At 40.5% G+C, this 22,231-nt stretch overlaps 1 protein-coding gene across 2 annotated transcripts in view; it reads right to left on the bottom strand.

The window, feature by feature from the left end:
* WDPCP (WD repeat containing planar cell polarity effector) overlaps positions 1-22,231 on the bottom strand; it is a 160,558-nt gene that overhangs the window by 134,315 nt on the left and 4,012 nt on the right. For both annotated transcript variants that reach the window (XM_032212658.1, XM_032212659.1), the window contains exon 2: positions 15,538-15,616. The gene's annotated coding sequence lies outside the window, so the exon portion shown is untranslated. The remainder of the gene's footprint in view (positions 1-15,537; positions 15,617-22,231) is intronic.

Below are 22,231 nucleotides of genomic sequence, written 5' to 3'. Positions count from 1 at the left end.
TTTAATGTATTGAGCTTCTGATTTAATTACTTACAAAAAACAAAATATCTTTTTGAACAATGAAATATGTTAAAAGATAAAAAAAATTAGAAGCTCAGAAATTTTAAATGGATTTATATCGTAGCTGATAGCCGAATCCAGTACTCTTTCCACAGTTGTTTTAAAATTGTACAAATGAATGTTGTGTTGTTTGCAGTTTTTATCTTTTACTTTAAAAAAATCAGAACTATATAAAATCATGAGTATTTTATATATAAACTAAATGTGTTAGAATAAAAGTAGGAGTTTTTAGAAGATTCACCCCACCCCACCCTGACTCTTTAAGTTTCTGCTATATATTTTACTGAAGACACTTAAAATTGCCCTCTACTTCATATTGGGATAATTACATGGAAGCAATTTTGCATGATAAACCTATTAGATTTATGGTTCTTGCCACTTTCAAGATGTCTTTTTTCCCCAGTGGAAGTTATTTCAATTAGTTACTATGCCATCCTGCCAACTTGTCAGCTCTAAAATTGGAAAACATTCTCCTAACATGTGTTTTCTGTTCACTGATGGCAATACAAATCATATTATTTAAATGTGTTTGTACAATTAGATGGGAGAGGTGCCCTCAACGTAATATTTATATACTTGCAATGTATATAATAAGCAGTCTAGTAGTGGAAATTAATACTTAGGTATAAAAGATTGATCTTTAAAGTGATACACTGATACAAGCCTCATTTAAAGTGAATGCAATTTCTGCTGGCACATTGCCTTAAGTAAAACAGCCAAAATGAGGCTTCTTAGAAACTAATGCCAACTCTCCAATAATTTGTAGGTCATCTAAATATTTGTTCACTTATGCTTGCAGTATAAGCCTTAGCTTTAAAATATATATCTATATAAATAACTTATTTGGAATGATGAAACATTTGTTCATAATTTATGCCAAGATTGGTTTCAAATGTTCCCCAGGAAAGTTGAAATAATTATTTAGATAAATAATACCGTTATACTTAAACAGCAATTTATCGTGATATATTTTACTCAAAATAGCTCCTTAAAAATATTTTGAGATCTCTGAAGTACATTCAACACTTTGTTGGACCTAGCCTTCAACTCAAAGCCACCTATCCTTCAACTCATTAGAAACTTTAGCTTTGCTATAGCAAGATAACCAATATGTACAAGAAAACTTGTGCATGCTCAGCAAGGTGCTTTCCTTCTTTTCATTTTAATTTTAATATCAAAGCGTTAAAACACCAATTAAGTTTCATTATTAAAACTATGAATATACCGTTCAACTATTTTAATATCTTGAGATTACATAAAGAAAGCGTAATTTTGGTAGAAATGCAGGTGAAAACCACAGTCTATTCCAAACAAGGAAAAAGCTGTATTTCATGTTTTCACCCAATCAAGAGGCAGCATCAAATCTAGACAATATTGTATTACACATAATTGCTTTAATCCTAAGGCATTTTAAGACGTATTTGAAGTAATACAAGGGATGTCTGTTTTACTATTTTCACTATGAATCTGAAATTACCCACTCCCTGTCTTGTGATGCTGTTATTTGAAAGATCCCTCACTGTAGGGTCTAGATTCTAGAAGGTAAATACTGTTGATACAAATATCCTGATATATTTAAATAACTTAAGTAATTACAGTATTATTCAAGATTGGCTTCACTGTTTAACACGGTTAAAAAAAATCTATGGACTCTTGCAAGGAAAAGACAATTTTAAAACTTCTCCAATATGGTACAAAAGAAAAGCTTTACAAGTAAGCTATAAACTATCTTTACATAATAGTGCCATCTGCTGGCAAAATTCTTATCTCGGAAGACATATAAATACATATATTGCTGTATGTTATTCACTTTTCAGGTTAACTGAAGTTATATGAAGTGCAGAAAATGTGTACCAATGAGTAAATTGTCAAAGAAATTAAGGTATGAGATAAGAAGAGGAAACATATCTAAAACTAGTTTATACCAACACTGTCCTCTGCATCTCATAATGCTTTTCTATTATTAAAGCCATACTTGTTTCCAACATGTTTGTACACTACGTCACACACAGTTTTTAATGGTGTAATCCTATTTATGTAGTCATGTAGTCAGGGTGTATCTTAGTTTACAATTTTTAATCAGAGATCATGAACAAAAAAAATATCTTCTTGCTTTACTATCTGTGCGTCTTTAAAAACACATTCTCACTGACACATTCTCACTGATCTGACTTCCTTTTATGTTTCCCATTACATACAAAATTTCCATATTACCTAAGCAAAACAAAGAGGCTTTTGGACTCCCTGTTGTCTCTTGGGTGGGGAAATATTAGCCCTGAAACAGCAGATCCAGAGATGGGCATGCCCTGGGCTCATAGCTATTGCTAGTTGATCAGGCAAAAATGTGGGCCACCAGATTCTTTGTCCAGCTTCAGCTAGTGAACCACTTATAGCTCTATCACCTTGCAACAATAACTCGCATACACCTCAACCATTCATCTAAACCAGGGGTGTCAAACTCGCAGTCACATCGTCACATGGCATAGTGCAACTTTTCCTTTGCTAAACTGGGGATGGGCGTGGCCAGTATGTGATGCATCAGGCCTACGGGCCACGAGGTTGATACCTCTGATCTAAACATTTACAATGTATTCTACATATGGACTCCATTGCAGGTGGTATAGAATGTAGCAGCCTGTGTATTAATTGGTACTTTGTACAGAGGATCACTACACTCTTGCTTCAGGCCTTGATCTGGGTCTCAGTAAATTTCTAGATGAAATTCAACGTGCTAGTTTTGACCTACAAATCCTGATATGGCCTAGCATATGGATATCTATAGGCCAGCCTTCTATTACAGTCAATCGAGGACAAGCTCTAGCTGTACCGTTTCTACAATTTATTTATTTGTTAAATGTATTTACTGCCTATTTTGCCGTGGGGCTATTCTAGGCAGCTTATAACAATAAAAATGAAGAAATGAAAAGAGTGTAAACAGAACAGAAGTAAAATAATAGAACAATAAAATAAACAAAAAGAACACAATGAGAATATATCAATATGCTATTCCTTCACATGGTGACATATGCGAGGATTGTACTTGCCAAACACTGGAAAGAGATGCCGACTGTTGAAAAATAGAAATTTGGAAATTGACTGAATTAGCAGAGATGGAGAAATTAACTGCTTTGATTAGAGATAATGGACTACACAGCTTTATACGAGACTGGAAACCATTTGTGGACTTTCTACATATGTATGTATGCAAAAGGGGAGGAGAATTTATTGCTTTTTTTTCCTTTCAGCACCCAGCCAGGGTGGATCCTCCATGTTAAATTTAATTGACCACTTTTTCCTTCTTTTTTGTACACTATTTTTTTCTTTGTTAGGGTTGAAGGTTTATGTTTTGTTTCATTTTGTTTGTTGGTTGGTTTTATAATTTTGTACCTTGTTTTCTATGATAAAACAATAAATTTAAATTTAAATGTAATATATCAATATGATAACCAAATAGATGGACAAGTAGAGAGTGGAGAGTAAAAAGGAAAGAAGGGAGAGTGGGAGGGCAAAGGAATAGCATTTGGTAGCAACACTTACCAATAGCTTCCTTGGTTGAGGCTGTTGCCCATACCTTGATTTCTTCCGGCAAGATACTAAAACCTGGGCTTTTTTTATAGATCGACTTGCACCATCCAAACTGAACATATGTATTGCCAATAAGCCCTTAATATGATTTTATTCTATTTAATTTTTATTCTACATGATTCAGAGGTATACAGGCTGAATAAATAAAAGTGGGCAACAGCATTCTCTTACACACAGCCATTTTCTTTTTTTTAAAAACTCTCCAACAGTGTATAAATGTATACTTGTTTCTGTATCCTATGTAAAGTCTTGCCCTTCTTACTAAAATGACTTTCACTTTGCCTAAAGTACTTGTAGTTCATACTGGATGAGATATATGTGTGTGAAAAAGCCACTTTACTGGGTGGCTGGGTACTGGGTACTGGGTTTTTCTCACTCAAGTTCAGGAACCAGATTCATTCTAGCTTCATGCCAATTCAGATGTCTGAGTTTCAAAGGCAATACTGCCATGCAAATAATTAGCATTTTCATTTTCTGGTAATTGTGACTCAATTTAGTGCTTCAAAATTTTTGTATACTTTTTAATAAAATGATGCTGTATAAAATGCTGTTAAGATTCCACACATTTTCATTCATCCCCTAACTTGTTATATTCTCATATAACAAGTGGGGGGGGGGTGTCCATATCCTATTAATTAGCTTGATATATTATTACAATATTTATTTAGAGTTATAACAATAGATACTGTAAAACAGCAATATCCCGCTAAGGAATATATTTACTAAACGTAAATTTTCCAATGGTCTCCTATTGTATAAATATTTATTTCTTAATAAAAGATTTGCTACAGAATTACAATAGAGCTTGTAATGCACAAAATGTACAATGTATTATCCAATATATATTTCTTTAATAGAATGATCAAAATGACAATAAAATGTATTTTACAGTGCTGTGGAAAAAAGTATACTGTTACTAACAAGATCAAACTGTCCCTTTGTCTCATAGTGAAATTGTCATTTTCCTTTTCCTGTAAGCAGTTGTACAACAGAGTACCAATCTAATTTGAAAAGAAATAAGTTCCTACCCAAACGTTGATGATTCTGAGTAAATAGTAAAGTTTTCAAATAGTACAATCCATTTCCAAGATTTTTTGTATGAACCTTGTTCTATTGGCATTCAGCTATTGTAACATTATTTGTAGAAGTATGACAGAATAAAATATTTAGCTAAGTAGGTATTTATACAGTAGTTAAGTTTTTTTTCTTGTTTGGGGCTGCTAATATCTGGATTTCTCAAAACTGTGGAAATCAGGCTTTTATTAGAATCTAGATTCTTTGTGGATATTACCAGTGGATATTATCTGCAGCTTTGAAGTTTCCTCTAAGTCTGTCATTTGGTTAGGCTGCTGATGGGTACCTGGGGTGCTTTGTCCTCTGGGATGCTATTTGGCTTTAATTCAACTCTGATTATAAGCAATTTATGCATTTTATCTGTTTTATATAAACATCAAAGGAAGTAGAGATGCCTACTATGCAAGCCCTATTACTGATAAAAAGATGGCAGTGTGATCTTATTTAGTTTTAGTGTGATTCTCTTAAGCTCTCTTTTACAGTTTTAATATACAGTGGTAAGTAATATGTGTTACTATGATAGGGATATTCTATTACACGGTTAGTAATAGTTCAGATTTTGCAGATAATTAGGAAAAAAATACACACATTGCCAAAGAGAAGAAAAATACACATTACTGCTTTTCTTAAAAGTAAAAGGATACAATTGCTTTAAAAGAAAAATATTGCCAATACTTGGCATCAACTAGTAATGGATTTATATATCCAGTAGTATCTATTGAGATAAATATTTCTTCTACAAACTTGATTCTGGGGAACTGAGACCTGAAAATATTTATTATCCATTAATTAGCAACCATTTTCATGATCTACATTGCATTCAGAAAGTATTCAGACCCCCTTCACTTTTGTCAATTTTGTTATGCTGCAGCCTGATTCTATGGTTATTGAAATTCAATTTTTTTCTCATTAATCTACTCACTACCCCATGACAAAATAAAAACATAATTTTGGAAATGTCTGTACATTTATTAAAAAGAAAAAAATGAAATATCACATTGGCATATGTATTCAGACTCTGCAACAACATGTGAAATTTACCTCAGGTGCCTCCCCTTTCTCTTGATCGTTGCTGACATGTTTCTACACCTTGATTGGAGGTGATCTATGGTAAATTAAATTGATGGATGTGATTTGGAAAGGCACACTCATCTCTATAGAAGGCCTCACAGCTGACAATGCATACTGTAACAGAGCAAAAGTCATGAAGTCAAGGAACTGTCTGCAGCAGAGACAGGATTATTGCAAGACATAGATCTGGGGAAGGCTACAATAAAATTTCTGCTGCATTGAAGATTCCTCATACATAGTAGCTTCCATAATTCTCAAATGGAAGAATCCATTTCCATTTTAGCACAATCAGGACTCTTCCAAGAGCTGATTGTCCATCAAACTGAGCAATTGGAGGAGAAGGGCCTTTGTAAGAAAGATGATCTGTAGCCCTCAATCGATCTGGTCTTTATGGCAGAGTGGCTTAGATGGACATCTCTCCTCAGTGCAAAACACATGAAAGCACCGAAGTACTCTCAGATTGTGAGGAACAAAATTATCTGGTTTGATGAAACTAAGATTGAGCTATCTGACTTCAAATCTAAGTGTTATGTCTGTAAGAAACCAGTCACTTTCACCTGCCCAATACCATCCCAAGAATGAAGAATGGTGGTGGCAGCATCATGCTGAGGGGTGCTTTTCAGCATCAGGGACTGGGAGACTGGTCAGGGTTGAGGGAAAGCTGAATGGAGCAAAGTATAGGGATACCCTCAATAAAAACCTGTTCCATAGCACTCAGGACCTCAGAGTAGGCCAAAGGTTCACTTTCCAACATGACAACGATCCTAAGCACACAGCCAAGACAACACAGGAGTGACTTAGGGACAATTCAGTGAATGTCCTAGAGTGGCCCAGTTAGAGCCTTGACTTGAATCTATTGAACATCTCTGGAGGGAACAAAAAATGGCTGTCCACCAATGGCCGCCATCCAATCTGATTAAGCTTGATTTGCAAGGAAGAATGGCAGAACATTCCCCAATCCAGGTGTACAAAGCTTGTTGCATCATACCAAAAAAGACTCGAGGTTGTAATGCTACCAAAGGTGCTTCAACAAAGTACTGAGTGAAGGGTCTGAGTACTTAGGCCAATGTGATATTTCAGTTTTTTCTTTTTAATAAATATACAGAGATTTCTAAAATTCTGTTTTCACTTCGTCATTATAGGGCACTGAGTATAGATTAATGAGGAAAAAATTAATTTCAACAACTATAGAATCAGGCCGTAGCATAACAAAATTAATGGTAATCAATGTTTCAAGATTCACTCACTACCTAAAGTCTTCCCTGATATGAATAAGTCTACAGAATCACTATGATATAATTTTCCCTTGACTAACTAGATTACTACTATTGCACATCAAAACAGACAGCAACTATAAAATATATATTTTAAATAATAATCTTTAAAAGGTCCTGGAAGCTGACTCTCAAGTAAAATTATGGCTTGGGAAAATGTAATTTCTCCACAGTCTGGACAACATACTGTCATAATTTAAATAATACTATGGGCTAAAATTTAATTTTAGCTATACTTTGATTTGGGAAACTGGATAATAGTGTAATTGTAGGAGAAGTAGTAATCGAACCTGGGGTGGAGTTAAAAGAGGGATCAGCCTACAATGGATGTCGGCAACCCGCGACTCCAGAGCCACATGCAGCTCTTTCGTCCCTCTGCTCCAGCTCCCTGTCAGGTGATCCTACCACTGGCTGGCCCCACCCCTCACCCTCCCCTCCCAGTCACTGCTCGCCTGGCCTGAGAAGTTAAGGGTGACGGCAGGGGATGGAGACTCGCTCCATATTCCAGAGCGGAAGCGAAGCATCCCTGTACTTGCGGGGTCTCACAGGCGCTTCTTCTGGTAGCTCGCTCTCGCCTCCCAGTTGATCATTGGTGTGCTGCTAGTCTGCCATCCTTGGTGGGCAGAGCAGCATCAGCATCAGAGTGACTAGCGTGTACATATTCAAGATGTGTGCATTTCTCCCGGCCTCCTCCTGTGGCAGGGGAGACAACAGGCCTGTGATTGCCAAGCGCGGGGTCACACCTTGGATGAAAGGGGGAGAGTTTCCAGCGTGCTCCTTGGTTGCCCTCCACCTGATCTGCTTCAGTGATGCTGCAGCTCCTGTCACTCCATTCACGCATTGGCTCATTCTGGAGACTGAGTACTGGATGAGTGTAATGATCTGTCTCTATGTATGCCTGGCCCACCAGACCTTGCCAGGCACACAAGAATTGTAATGTGCCTGATTTGTCCCAGATAAGTGGCTTTGCACCTGCATGGGCAAGTTACACTATTCTGTCTGCTCTTGTGCAGACACACACAAACACACGCACGCACGCGCACAAACACACACGCACACACACACACGGGGAAAGAGAGTTTCAATGGGGAAGAACTGTCTTTTATACCAAGCACATATTCTTGCAGCAACCTGCTCTTGCACATGGATGCAGAATGACTGGGAAGGAGGCTGTTTACAAACATGCACTCAATTGTTGAGTTTTTGTATTTAGAATGATATAACAAGAACTTGGAGAGTAAAATCATTGTCGTCGTCCCCGCCATCCACTGAACACTTTTAAAATGTCAATAATTTCAAACAACACTTGGGAAGAAATATGCTAAAACGGAGGAAAAAAATTCTGAATTTGGAAAAGTTTCCTCACATTAGGAAAACAATGTAGAAATATTCATCTTTTTAACTCCTGCTACTAAAGGCATAAGAAAACTACTAATATTTTAAGTTATAATTACTTAAGTAACAATTACAAATATGAAGTGTTTCCACATAAGCAATCATATGTCTCACTTTCTATTCAACTGCCTATCTAAAAGATTTATGTGAGATAACATCTTATTCCTAGGAAGAATAGGATAAAAAATTAAAGATAGTGTTTTCCTACACACTGGAACTTTATCCTAAATTGATTTAACAATAGAAAGAACATTGGTCCTCACCTGAACGTTTCTTTTTTGTAGTAGAGGTGGGAGGGGCTACAACAGGGTTTAGTCACAGCCTGATTGGCCCAGAGACTGAGGGATTTTTCTTAAGTATCCTCCTTTCCCTCTCGGCTCCGTTTCACAAGATCGAATGGAAAAGCTGACAGCATTATGTAAGGAAAATAACACCACATATACAGAGAAATACACTGATCATCCCGACCCCATCTGATCAAACCAAGGGCGGGAAGTAGCCCCTCCCACCTCTACTACAGAAAAGAAATGTTCAGGTAAGGACCAATGTTCTTTTTCCTGTAGTTTTGGCGGGAGGAGTTACAACAGGGACATACCCAAGCTAAGTCCCAGGGCGGGCCGTTGACTCTGGGGGAGGGAGGGTCGCCACCTGCTGGAGTACCCAACGGCAAAAGGCCACGTCCACCGAGGCGAAATGATCAAGGTGAATAAAGGGGGAAGGAGAGGCCCAGGAGGCCACCCTACAAATATCCTCCAGTGGGAGCCCTGGTAGCCCAGGCAGCCGTGGTAGCCGCGCTCCAAGTGGAGTGGGTGGTAATGCCCTGTGGTGGAACCTGGTGTACTGCCTGATAGGACTTCATGATGACCTGCCTATGGTGGCGGAAGATACCCTAGCACCTAGCATACTAGGTTGGAAGGACAGGAACAAGGTCTCTGATCGCCTGATAGGAGATGTACGCCTAAGATAAATGCGTAGAGCACGGCGGACATCCAGGTGGTGCCAACGGACTTCCCTCTCGTGGGAAGGAGAAGCGCAGAAGGTGGGAAGAATGACCTCCTGCACCTATGGAATAGGGGGTTGACCTTTGGAAGGAAGGTCATATCTAGCCTCAGGACAACCCTGTCTTGGTGGAATTGGCACAAATCCTCCTTGGATGACAAGGCGCCCAATTTGGAAATCCGTCTAGCCGAAGTGGCAGCGACAAGAAAAATCACATTCAGGGTCAGGAACCTAAGGTGTACGGTCTTCAACGGCTCAAAGGGGGCACCCATAAGGGCTCTAAGAAGAGAGAGAGATCCTATGTGGGGAACCTGTATACCGGGGGAGGACACAGGTTTGCTGCACCCTTGAGAAAATGTTTCACCAACTGTGACTGAGATAGTGACCAATAACCCTCCCCTGCTAAGATCGAAGATAGGGCAGCCATCTGCCTCCGTAAGGTGTTATGAGAGAGGCCATGGTCTAGACCGTGTTGTAGGAATTCGAGGACCTGGGCGACCGAGGCAGAAGCGAGGGATATTTAGAACCTCCCACACCAGGACATAAACGTTGACCACGTCGAATTATAAATTCAAGTGGTAGAAGGGCGCCTGGCAGCCTCGATGGTGGAGATAACCTTGGCAGATAAGCTAGCATCCCTCAGAAAGCGCCGCTCAAGTGCCAGGCAGTCAGCTGGAGCCACTGGGGCTCTGGGTAAACCAGGACCCCCTGGCACAGGGCGACTTCCTCCCAGGGAATCCTCCAGGGTGGAGAGATGGATAGTTGGACAAGATCCGCGAACCAAAGTTGCCTCGGCCAAAATGGGGCCACCAGGATGATATGGGCCCCTTCCAACACTATTTTCCTCAGGGTTCCTTGGATGAGAGGACGGGGAAGAAAGGCATAAAGAAGGCCGGGGGGCCACGGGCTCCTGAGAGCATCCGTGCCCTCCGCGTTGCATGCAAGAAAGTGGGAAAAGAACCAGTGAAGTTGAGCGTTGGTCAGGCTGGCGAACAAGTCCACCAGTGGATCGCCGAAACAGAGGCAGATCTTGTGAAATATCTCTGGAACCAGCTGCCACTCGCTGTGATCCACTGTCATCCGGCTCAACCAGTCAGCTTGGTGATTGGCAATGCCCGAGATGTGCTCCAACATGATGGATGCCAAGTTCTTTTCCGCCCATAGACCGAGCTTCTGAGCTTCTTGCCACAGGCTTTTGGAATGAGTCCCCACTTGACGATTTATGTGAGCTTTTGCGGCAACATTTTCCTCCAAGAGGAGGACATGTTGATTGGCTATCGAGTCTCGAAAGTGAAGAACTCCAGGCGGGCTGCCTTCAGCTCTAGCCAATTGATGTTGTGGCTTAGGTCGGACTTCGACCATTGTCCCTGCACCAGGCTGGCCTCCATCACTGCTCCCCAGCCGAAGAGGCTGGCATCCATCGTGATGGAGATGAGGTCCGATTCCCAGAATTCGGCCCCACAATTCAAGGACGGAGACAGCCACCACCTCAGGGACCAGTGGAGACCCGGTGGTAGATGAATGGAACATGGGGAGTTGCTCATCCGCTGTCGTTGGAATGGAATGAGCGTCCACTGAAGTGTTCTGGAGTGTAGGCGGGCCCACGGGACGATCCCTATACACGACACCATCTTGTCCAGTAATCGTGCCAAGGTCAGGATGGAAGCTGACCAACTTGCGCGGAGGTGCCGTACCAAGGTTTGCAGACTTGTTATGCGTTCTGGTGAAACACAAACTAGCACTGATCTCGAGTCTATCACTGTTCCTAAGTGTAGGATTTTTGTCAAAGGAGAGAGATGGCTCCTAGGGAAGTTGATGGAAAACCCCAGGGAATGTAGAGTCTGGATGGTGATCTGCAGATCCAGATTCACTTGTGTCAGGGAGTGGGCTAGGACGAGCACATCGTTGAGGTAACAATGGAGTCTCACCAGCAGGGAACGCAGGTAAGCCGCCATCACCGCCAGGACTTTTGTGAACGTGCAGGGGGCAGCGGCCAGGCCAAATGGGAGTGCCCTGTACTGAAAATGATGACCCCCGTGGGAAAAACAGAGGAATTTGCGGTGGGCTGGCCAAATCAGAATGTGTAAGTATGCCTCTGTTAAGTCTATTGACGCCATGAAGTCTCCCCATCTGATCTCCAGTAATATGGATTTGAGAGAGGACATCTTGAAGCGCTAGTAGACCAGGAACGAATTCAGATGCATCAAGTCTAGGATCGCTCTCCATCCCCTGGAGCTCTTCGGGACGACAAAGAGCTTTAAGTACATGCCTTGCCCATACTCCTCTGGAGGAACTGGCTCAACTGCCTGAATGTCTAGCAGATGCTGGATTGCCAGAAGCATTAGGCGGCGCCTTTCTGGATCCCTGGAGGGAGGGAAAGTCCTGAAGAGCGTCAGGGGAGGGGAGAGAAACTCCAGACAGAGACCCTCCCTGACCGTCAACCTGACCCAGGCTTCTGATGTTATCTGATCCCACTGGTCCGCAAAGGATGCTAGGGTTGGCTTGGGTTGGAGTCATTTCCCCCCGCAGAAGGAACGACCGCCCCCTCCGCAAAAGGGCTGTTTGGATTGACCTTGAAACCTATTCCTATCTTGGTAAAACAGCCGCTGACTCTGTCTATCATATCTGTAGGAGGCGTACTGCTGTTGGCCAGGGGGCCTGAAGGACGAAGGCCTACGGTAGGAAGACGGACGATTGTCCGGCTTCTTAGAATTTGAAGGTAGGACCTTCTTTTTATCCTTGTTCTCCACAAGGATGGGATCAAGGGAAGCTTCAAAAAGAGCCGGTGAAGGGGGCCGCCGCCAGGTTCCATTTGCACTTGTTGTCCATTTGCCAAATTACGAAGCCACAGTCTCCTCGCAGTCACAGAGATAGATAGAGCTCTGGATGCAAATTTAATGGAATCCAGAGTGGCGTCCGCCGAAAACTGGGTAGCTGAAATGATCTTAGTGAGGTCTTCGTGAAGATGCTCATCTTGGATCAGGATGCGGTCCTATAGTTGTCGTAGCCACATGACCGTTGTGCGGTTGAAATAGGACACTGCCATGGCTGTCTTAATGGCCCAGGCAGAAGCGTTGAAGTTCTTACGAAGAGTAAGCTCCGCACGCTTGTCATCTGGCTTCAGCTTGTCGGCCACGTCACCTGAGACTACTGTGGATGCGTTAGGGCATCTACCGTGGGAAGTTGCAGAGCCTGGGAGAAAGCCTGCTCCATATTGTAATAATGCTTATCATTGCTTCCCGGATTGGGCGAGGAAGGCCTCATCCACTGATTTTGGATCACTTCCAGGAAAAGGGGAGGGGCTGGGACCTCCTCTTTATCCCTGTTGGGATTTATAAACATGGCCAAGTTGGGATTCTTGTGCTGGGAGACTGGCGGAACCTCCCCGTGCCAATCTGAGTAGTCTTTTTGGCCTTGTGTAACATAGGCTTGAAAGCGGGAGGAGGAAAAAGACCGGGAAATGCTGGGTCCTCTGGGGGAACGGAATCCTCATCCTCTGAAAACCCCAAGTCTGGGTGTGTGACCTCCCTCAAGATGGAACTCTCACTGACCACTGAAGGAGAAGGAGACCTAGGATTATCGTGTCCTCTGGAGCAGAGGGGGACCTCCACCTGGAAACCACTGGTGGTCTGGGCACCCTTTGGGAAGAACTGCCCCTCTGGGCTAGGCCCGAGGAAATACCCTGAGATATAGCTGCAGAGATGAGTCTCCTGTTGCTATCAGGCAACTGGTCTAAATCATCTAAATCCTCTTTGTAAGGGCCCCATGATGGAGGCCCTCAGGGGCAAGTTGGGCTGCCGGGAGGTAGTCCCGAGATCCCCCTTCTCCCAGGTTCTCCACCCTTACCCTATAGGCTCTAGGTGAGATGGGGGCAGAAGAAGAGGCCACCCTCCTGCAGGGCCTTGCAGGGGATAGAGGGAGAGGAAGGACTGAAGCCCCTAGGGGGCGAATCAGAGGTTTGAGAATGTGGCCCAATCGGAGATCTAGATCTGCTGGGGGATTCAGGCCTAGCTGCCTGAGCCAGCCTTTCTGCCCTAGTCACCTGTTTTTCCAGGGCTTTTTGTCTTCTGGATTAATCTCTAGCGGCTGCTCTGGAAGGGCGCTGATTGGCTGTAGGCCTGGAGGCCGCTGCCCTGGGCCTAAATCTGCCCTGGCCCTCCTCCGCTAGATCTCCTTGGTCCTGCGGCTCTGGAATTGTGGAGGCCACGCCTCACTCACGTGCCTGTTGGATGGACTGCGGTTGTCTGCCAGCCTCGATCCCTGGCCGCGCTGCAGGCACTGATCAAATCCTGTCGTGCCTGGTCATCTGTGGTCCCCAATCCACAGCACCGAAGCAGGCCGCTACTGGTATTGTGGCAAGAGGCTGCCGCCCACATGGTCACATCAAAAATGGCCACCGCGCCTCGTGGGTGAAGAAAACAGGCAATCACAGCATTCTAAATTAGCTCTGAGGGATTAGCCTCACAATGAGCTGAATCCTTGAGACTCCTGTGCCCGAACTCGCAGTCCTCCTTTGTCTCCAAGGGCTGCGCCGCATTGAATTCAAACAGGCGCGCCCTCTGGCAATGAATCAAGCCGCGGCGGCACTTTGAAGCTGCAGTGAAGCTCTGGCAGCGTTGCTAAAGCAGATCAGCCAAGCAGGAAATTTTTGTTCGAAAGAGGCCGCGCCAAGGTGGCGCAGTGGTTAAATGCAGCACTGCAGGCTACTGCTAGATCAGCAGGTCAGCGGTTCAAATCTCACCGGCTCAGGGTTGACTCAGCCTTCCATCCTTCCGAGGTGGGTAAAATGAGGACCCAGATTGTTGGGGGCAATATGCTGACTCTCTGTAAACCGCTTAGAGAGGCCTGAAAGGCCTATGAAGCGGTATATAAGTCTACTGCTATTGCTATTGCTATATTGCTTGAGCCTCAGCGACTGTAATCAGAGAAACTGCCACAGCTGTGCTCGAAAGGAGCAGGCAGCTCTCTGACTGGCCACAGAGTAGGAGGCAAAGCTCCCCCCCTTTTTACCGTGAGACTGGAACAGTCTCTTCTGGCCACAGTCTGTTTTAATTAAATTTAGGATATCCAATTAATCGAATTAATACACGAGTTGACTTGTACTTCACTGGAGCCACAGCTAGTGCTTGGACCAAAGACTGAAGGAAACTGGGAGCCGAGAGGGAAAGGAGGATACTTAAGAAAAATTCCTCAGTCTCTGGACCAATCAGGCTGTGACTAAACCTTGTTGTAGCCCCTCCCACCTCTTACTACAGAACAAATTTTTAGATGATACAAAACTAGCCCCATTCTTTTTAGGGAATTGCTTTAAGGCAATTAAAAGTCTTCCACAGATTAAAGAAGCATTTTAGTCAACATAAAAATCAATTTAAAAAAAATCAAACATATAGATGTGATAAAATGATACAATTCTCATTATTAATCATTTAAATTGTCAAAATCTATAATTAAAAGTAAGCTTGAAATTAACATAAATTACTTTTGCCTAGTAATACACCAAACTGTGTTATCGGCATTATGAAAATTCAGATAAAAAAGTATTAAACATTCATTTTAGACAGAATTCAATATTATATCTACAATTCTTTGACAGCATAAAAATCAATTGGTATAGAAAAATTTCATTGTGACTCCATTCTGAATTTTAAAATAGAATTCAGTTAATTTCAGTGTAAAAATTAGGCTCATTTATAATAATTTTATTGAAAAATAACATTCAGTAATATTTTTCACTCAACTAAGAATACTATATACATTATACCAGCTTAGGGTTTTTTTGATTGAGCTTCAAAATTAGCAATAATTCTAATAAAAACACACACACACAAATATAAACAATTCCTCCGCAAATGCAAACATATTATACAGAATTTAGGGCAATAATGAGAGATTTAAGTCTTTGTTTTAGATTTCCTAAATATGAAAACTCAATTTGGATTTTTCTGCTTGAAAATAAGAAAATATCTCCAATCTTACCCTATAAAAACCTAATTATTGTTTTAAATTAAAAATAGTATTAACACTGATTCAAGATCATAGTATTTTGAAACATTAAAATTATATTCTTATATTTACTTACCTGTGATTCAGCTAACTAAATTCAGTGATATTTTTTCTGGATAAAGAAATGGAAGACTGCAACAGAAATTCTGGATGTTCTGTACCAAAATATAAGGAATAAATAGAATCAGGAATTGCAATACTTGCCTGCATTCTTAAAATGGGGGGGGGGGATTTCATAGTTGAATCAATCCCACTTCACACATGTCATCTCATCCATTTGAGACTTTGGTCAGTAAAAAGAAAAATTAACAGAATAACAAGAGTTGGAAGGTAGCTTGGAGATCTTCCTAGTCCAACCCTATGCTAAGGCAGGAAACCATATATCAATGGTCCTCAATCCCTGATCCGTGGACTGGCATCAGTTTGCGGCATGCCAGCAACCGGTCCATGCAACCAAGCAAAGCCCCATCCACAGGATGCAAGCAGCATGCAAAATCATGCCTCTCCAGTCCATGGAAAAACCTTTCTGCATGGAACCAGTCCCTGGTGCCCAAAGGTCGGGGGCCGCTTCCCTATATCAATTCAGACAGATGTCTAAAATCTCTTCTCCAATATCTTCTCAAAAACCTCCAGTATTGGAACACCAACATTTTCTGGAGGCATGTCATTCCAATGATTAGTTTTTCTAATTGTCAGGAAATTCCTCTTTTTTGGATTTTTGGATTAATCTTTCTGTTATAAACTTTGCAGTAACTCAATTCGAAAATGGTGATGCAATTGATGAGAAATATTTTTATTTGATAAAAAATGATGAACATGTTAGTATGGTATATGTTTTACAAAGCATTTAACAATTATTGTACTGGTTTGCCATTTCTTATATGTTAATTATTGTTATATACATTTGTTTTATATATATATATATATATATATATATATATATATATATATGTATGTATGTATGTATGTATGTATGTATGTATGTATGTATGTATGTTGTATTTGTGCTGATAAATAAATATTATGTGATGATATATATATATGTCGTGTAGAGTAAGATTTTTAGCTTTCTTGCTTGAAAAGAAGTTATAATCTAAGCAACTCTTAAGAAGCATAAAAAAGTGTATGTAAATAAGAAAGTGCAGTGAAATACCACTCCATCATATATCCAAAGTGTTTCATTTATCACCTTGCCATTTTATATGGAAACAATTCTCTAATTGCGTATTTCATGCCTTTGGTAGTTTATCTCTACACCTTCCAATTTCTTCTATGTCTTGAATTTTCCAGGAGAGCTAATTTCAATACAATTAACTATTACAATACTATCACTTGACTGAAATATGAGTTACATTGGCAACTAAATGTAGAGAGTTGGTAATGTGGTCAAAGAGTAAAATTTAAATCTCTGCATTTATCTAGAAACATTTCTTTTTCCTTATGGTTGGCTTCTTATGACTATTGTTAGAGCTTCCATCTAGTTTATTGTGTTCTACACTGACAAAAAATGAATGAGCAAACTGCCCTAATGCTAGCTTATAATTGAAACCCACCTTTTTTATTTCCAATATTGAAATACCCAAAGCCTCATTCACATTTACAAAGAAAGATTTGTTTTTTAAAAACTCTTACATGAAGATATCATATACCGTATTTTTCGGAGTATAAGACGCACCTTTTTTCCTCAGAAAAGAGGCTGAAAGTCTTATACATTGAATACAGCATTTTTGCCTCCCGAAGCCCCACCCCTTCACAAAAATGGCCGTGCCTAGCCTTATGGAGGCTTTCAGAGAGCTCCTGGGAGCTGGGGAGGGTAGAAATGAGCAAAAAATGGGCCGTTTCCCCCCACAGCCCCCAGCAGCACTCTATAAGCCTCCATAAGGTTATGCATGCAATTTTTTGACAAAAAAGGGCCCGCTTTCCCAAAAAAATGGTCTTTTTTTGCTCATTTTTGTCCCCCCAACCCTGCAAGAGCACTCTGCAAGCCCCAACTAGGCTATTCATGCCTTTTTAAAAAGGGGGGGGCTGTTTTCACAAAAACCGGGCTGTTTTGGGGGTTTGCAAAGTGCAAAAACTCCCCCCACTTTTGGAAAGCTCTTTAGTTAAAGTGATTGATGAGAATTAGATTGATCAAGTGCTATGCCAGCAGAAACAAAGTCTTAGGTGCTGCAGATTGTCAGTGATTTCTTTGTCCAGCACATGGATAAATACACCTGGAAACATCTACTTACCTACCTGCACACTCTCTCTCCTTACCTACCTACAGTATTTTTTTCCCTCTCCCCCTCTACCTACCTACTCTCTCTCTTCTTACCTATCTACTGTATTTCTCTCTCTCCCTCTCCCTAACTATCTACTGTATTTCTCTATCTCTTTCTATTTCTCTCTCTCTATCCCTCTACCTACTTACCTACATCCTCTCTCTCTCCTTACCTACCTACCTGTATTTCTCTATTCCTCTCTTTATTTCTCTCTCTTTCCCTCTATTCCTTTATCTACCTACCTAACTACTCACTCTCTCTCTCCCTACCTACCTACTGTATTTCTCTCTCTTTCTTTCCCTCTCTATCCCTCTATCTACCTACCTACTTTTTTAAAAATTTGCCTCTTCAAAACCTTGGTGCGTCTTATACTCAGGTGTATCTTATACTCCGAAAAATAGGGTAACTTTGCTCCTATTTTGGATAAGCCAAAATTACAATTTCAGTATATATTTTTCTTACCAAGATATTTTTCAAAATAAAAATGGCCCAAATCTCTGCAAGATTTGTATTTACATATGAAATTTTACAACTGGATGGATAGCACCTACAACATCCTTTAACACAAATGTCACTTAAGACTGTTGAATACCAGCCTAATCTATTCTACCACCACTTTTCTTTAGCGAAATAAATTGATATCAGGATCTTAAATACTGTAGCTACTAATTAATATGTCCAACTTTATTGCAATGTCAGATAATTAACATATACACATGGATTAAAGTGCATTTTTAATCCTCAAAGTGCCTCATTTATTAAATGATATATTGAGAGTCCAGTTCATGGGAGAATAAATGTATTCTGAGACAGTAGCTTTTATTCTGAAAAGAAACAAATTGCAAGTGCTAGCTGATTCTTTAGAGAAAATATAATAAAACAAATTTATATCCTAAGGCATTTTACACACCTTAATGCTACTCAGTCTTAATCACTGTCAGTTGGAAAATGTAATTCAGCATAAATTACTTCTGACTAACTCTTTTAATCCTTCCTTTTACTGATGATGCAGTCACTCTTTGTGCTGTCAGCTATGTCTCTCTCTAACTGAACTTTCTGAAAGAAACTCTCTAAACTTGTTCCAAGGTTGCTTGTTCCCCTGTAAAAAATACACTCCTTAGATCACGTTTCTTAAAGACTACTGTAGGTTCAGGTAACATAACTAAAAACAAAACAGGTAATAAACTATCAAGAAAAATGCTACTGTTTTGAGAAATTTGGTTTCAGGGACCATGATCTAGATTATGGAAGGACAGTGAAAAGTAGAGAGAGATCATAAACTTTTAGAGGCCATTTTTAAAAGGCTAACTGGTCTGGCTTCTAGGAATCATAAACTTGCAGAAATAGTAACTGCAAAATACTTATAGGTCAGAGATCAATTTGCAATGTTGGCATTTGGGGGGGAAAAAAGAGGATGGGAACTGAGACAGAATATCAACATCACCTGGACATCTTGGGATTGAGAGATATAATTGGGTATTGAACCAATAACTGTAGCAAATGAAACAAATGTAGCAAATGACTGGTGAGTACACCAGTCTTACCGTTCTAGAAAAAGAGAGGAATTGAGATCACCCACAAGTACTGAAAACAGTTGCTCCTCATGAGGAGACCATAAGATAGTGTTCTCCAGTGGGAAACAAAGAAATAGCCATCTTGCAGAATCCAATCTGGGTGGTTCACTGAGACCAGAAGTTTTGTCTTCTGAGCTTTTGGAATTGTGCTGAACCCAGCCTCAGAGAATTTCTCTCTCACCACATTTTCTCACCAGAAGGTGACAGACTAAAACCTTGGTCCCAGTGAACGACCCAGAATGGATCCTGCAACATTATCCTGGGACACGTATATTTCCCTTCATAATAGCCATCTTGTTCAAACAATGGTCAACACCTTTAAGGACACTGAGTTATATACTTCCTTTTCTAGTCATTTTCAGAAATTACTTGTTAATTGCCTTTTAGCTATTAGGAACATTTGGCTCAACAAATTCTAAGTACACTAAATGAGTTTCCTTCAATATTTAACAAAAGAAAATTTAAATACAATTCCAAAAACTTGAATAGACAGCAAAAGAGTGATTACAACTTTTGGGAAAGTTACAAATGAACTAAGGGCCCAGATTATTTGAAATACAAATTTGAAATTAATGATAAGAATCCTGATAATGCTTTTTGGGAAATTCTCTTTTAAAAAATGATAGTATGAGACCGTGAAGTCTACAGGGAACCAAAAGGAACTAATGATTACAATTGAAGGACAATATTTAAAATTGTTCATATTTCTTGTGATGAAGGGGATAATCATTTCTTTATATATTTGTTTACTTTACTATATCTTTATTTTTCTTTTCTAGTTTGTATTAGTAATAGCTTTTATTTTTGTGATCATATTTTTAATAAATTACTATTAAAAATAAATATAAAAAGATATATAATTCATTATCATTCAAGTATTGATGATACTGAACACTGAACTGGCAGTTGATCTCACCTAGCAATTTCATGTAGAGCCTAAATGGAAGAAAAAAGAGTGTTGAACTTTGTGGAAACCCACAAAGGAGGGACCTCCTCCCATCAATATCAACTACCTACAAAGGAAGAGAGAAGATGTTGTTTACTAGGAGACATAACATCTGTCCCTCCAGACTGTAAGGAGACTTTCTTAGCTGTTAATTAGTAAGAATTTGGCAGAAGGGCTAATTTGTTTCTGGGGTTGTTCCTAGAGGGTGAGCCCAGAGGATTAATAATTTTCATTAAATCTTCTGCAATTTCAACAACAATTAATCTGATAACCTCAGGAAATGGACTTTATAGTTTTATAGATTTACAACTTTTGTTTCTAGTTTCAGACTTCTCAGATCTTGTATTTTGATCCTATTAACCTCTGTAGAAATTTTTAAATTGAAATTTACAATTATACTTTTATTATTAGTGGAAATTTTATTCCCTTGGTATTGCTTCCCAATTTTTTTCTTTGCTTGTCTAATTATAAGGTGACCAGATTTTAACATTGGTAAAGAGGGACACCATTGACCCGGGGGGGGGGGGTGTTCTTGATTAATTTTTTTTTTAAAAATGGGAGTTTTTAGTTAATGCTACCTTCAATCCTCATGAAGGAATAATCCAATTGAATTGATTAGGAATAAGATGTTCTGATAGAATAAATGGTCTATGGTTTATTTTTATTTTTATTAGATTTTTATCCCACCTGTCTTATTTTTACAAATAACTGAAAGGCGGAAAACATACCTAATCTTTCTTTTAATATTTTCCACATAACAACAACCCTGTGAGGTGGGTTGGGCTGAGAGAGAACAACTGGCCCAAAAGCAGGACTTGAACTCATCTCCCCTTGGTGTGTAGGCCAGCCCTTTCACCACTACACCAAAGGGCTCTCATTTAGTAGGAAGACACGGAAGAGGGTTTTTTTAGTGTAATGAGGGAAATGGGGGGAAATTCGGCTTGAAGCAAGATTTCTGGGATAGGGTCTTTCTTTTTTGGGTTGGCTTTAATGTCCATCTCTTGGCATTCTGGGAGTTCTCTCCTGGGAAGGAAGCTTTGACAGAAATATTATTTTTGCTCCACTAGAAAAGGCCAAAGAGAGAGGGAAAGGCACTGATGGTGGAGGAAAATGAAAAGTGAACTTTAATCACATTTACTTTTCATCTTTCTTCTGCTTAATTATTTCTATTAGTTTATCAGAATATAAAAGACAAAAAGTGAAAATAAGTGGAAATTAAGAGTGGAAAAAGGGGGAAAGGAGAAAGTGTGTGGTAGAAGGGGAATAGGAATAGGAATAAGTTTATTTATAGGCCGCCCTTTTCCCTGAGGGGACTCAGGGCGGCTAACAACTTATAGGGAGGGGATACAAACAGTAACATATAACATAACACATAATTAAAAATAAACAACATTCATTCAGCATTCGGGTGGGGGCGAATCAAATCTTTACCCCCAGGCCTGACGGGATAGCCAGTTCTTGAGGGCTGCGCGGAAGGTCTGAAGGGTGGTGAGGGTACGAATCTCCACGGGGAGATCGTTCCAGAGGGTCGGAGCTGCTACTGAAAAGGCTCTCCTCCGCGTAGTGGCCAGCCGGCACTGGCTGGCAGATGGCACTCGGAGGAGGCCTAATCTATGAGATCTAATCGGTCTCGAGGAGGTAATTGGCAGAAGGCGGTCTCTCAAGTACCCAGATCCACTACCATGAAGGGCTTTATAGGTGGTAAGAAGCACCTTGAAGCGCACACGGAGATCAACAGGTAGCCAGCGCAGCTCGCGGAGGATAGGTGTTATGTGGGTGAACCGAGGTGCACCCACAATCACTCGCGCGGCCGCATTCTGGACTAGCTGAAGTCACCGGATGCTCTTCAAGGGCAGCCCCATGTAGAGCACGTTGCAGGGGAAAAGGGGGGAGGGGAGGCATTGACTTCTGACACTTTTTTAGCACAGTAGAAGATAATAACATGACAACCTCAACTTTTTACTTTTACACAATAATATATACTACCCA

Source organism: Thamnophis elegans, chromosome 3 (assembly GCF_009769535.1).
Source record: "Thamnophis elegans isolate rThaEle1 chromosome 3, rThaEle1.pri, whole genome shotgun sequence".
Classification (NCBI taxonomy): domain Eukaryota; kingdom Metazoa; phylum Chordata; class Lepidosauria; order Squamata; family Colubridae; genus Thamnophis; species Thamnophis elegans.
Note: the sequence above shows the minus strand (reverse complement) of the source record. Positions and strands in the feature narration are given on the sequence as shown.